The following is a 1,212-nucleotide window of genomic DNA, read 5'->3' as shown; positions in this document are numbered from 1 at the left end:
GTCATTGCATGCGTCATTCATGGCCTGGAGAAGGGTGGCTTGTTCGTGAGGGCACCTATCATATACCTTCCACCTCCATGTGGAGAAAAATTCCTCTATCAGGTTTTAAGAAAGGAGAGTACCTGACATTATCCCACACAATGACAGGTCATACCTTCAGCTCTACAGATCTGATTTAGCCCATCAAGGAAGGTTACATTCGAACAGCGAATCATGTGGCTGCCTGCAACTCAATATATAGAGTATATAGAGTAGAGAGCTTTAGTTGTTGTTCGACCTAACATTAGAACGGGCAAGATTAGTGATCTAAGAAACTTTGACTGTGGTATGATTGTTGATGCCACACATGGTGATTCCAGCATCTCAGAAACAGCTGCCTTCCTGGGATTTTTACGCACTACAGTCTCTAGAGTTTACAGAGAATGGTACGATAGAAGAAAACAAATTCAGTGAGCGGCATTTCTGTGGGCAAAAACACCTTGTTAATGAGAGAGGTCAGAGGACAATGTCCAGACTTATTCAAGCTAACAGGAAGCCCACAAATACTGGTCCTACCCAGTAGTAGATAGGTGAACCTAATAAAGTGGCCAGTGAGTGTACAGTAATGTCAAATCTGAAAACATGGTCTGGAAAGGTAGTACATGGGACCATAGAAACAGTGTCTGATAAAGAATGATGATGAAACATTACATCCATAGATAATGTAGTCCAATTGGTTCATGTTCCACGGTAATTGGTGTCAATGGTTCTCATTATCCTGAAACTTTGTCAGTTTCCAAAAACCTATGCTTTAGAGTAATGCAACAGTTACTTATCATTTTGATCAGTTGTATCAATTGTAATGAAATGAACAGACAGTCATCTCAGATGTAATGTGTGATTGCATTTTGAAATGGTAATACTTTGATGTTAAGTTGTGTCATTTTGAACAGGGAATTTTAGTTCAATGAACAAATGATCTTATCTTTATGTGTATTGTATCCAAGAAATTGGAAAAAGTGTGAGTTTTGAAAAATGTGCATTTTGATCATTGGTTGTGAGTTTTGTGTCTAGAGTTTTGAAAAATGACATCAAGGTTCCGAAATTCGTGTGAAGAAAAAAAAGTGATTGTAAAATAACTTACAGTCCCAATCCGATAATGCAGAGATGCAAAGTCATCCTTCCTAGTATGGACACAGTAATATCATTTCACTAGGTCACATGATCAGGAAA

This window comes from Oncorhynchus keta, chromosome 37 (genome assembly GCF_023373465.1).
Source record: "Oncorhynchus keta strain PuntledgeMale-10-30-2019 chromosome 37, Oket_V2, whole genome shotgun sequence".
Lineage (NCBI taxonomy): Eukaryota > Metazoa > Chordata > Actinopteri > Salmoniformes > Salmonidae > Oncorhynchus > Oncorhynchus keta.
Note: the sequence above shows the minus strand (reverse complement) of the source record.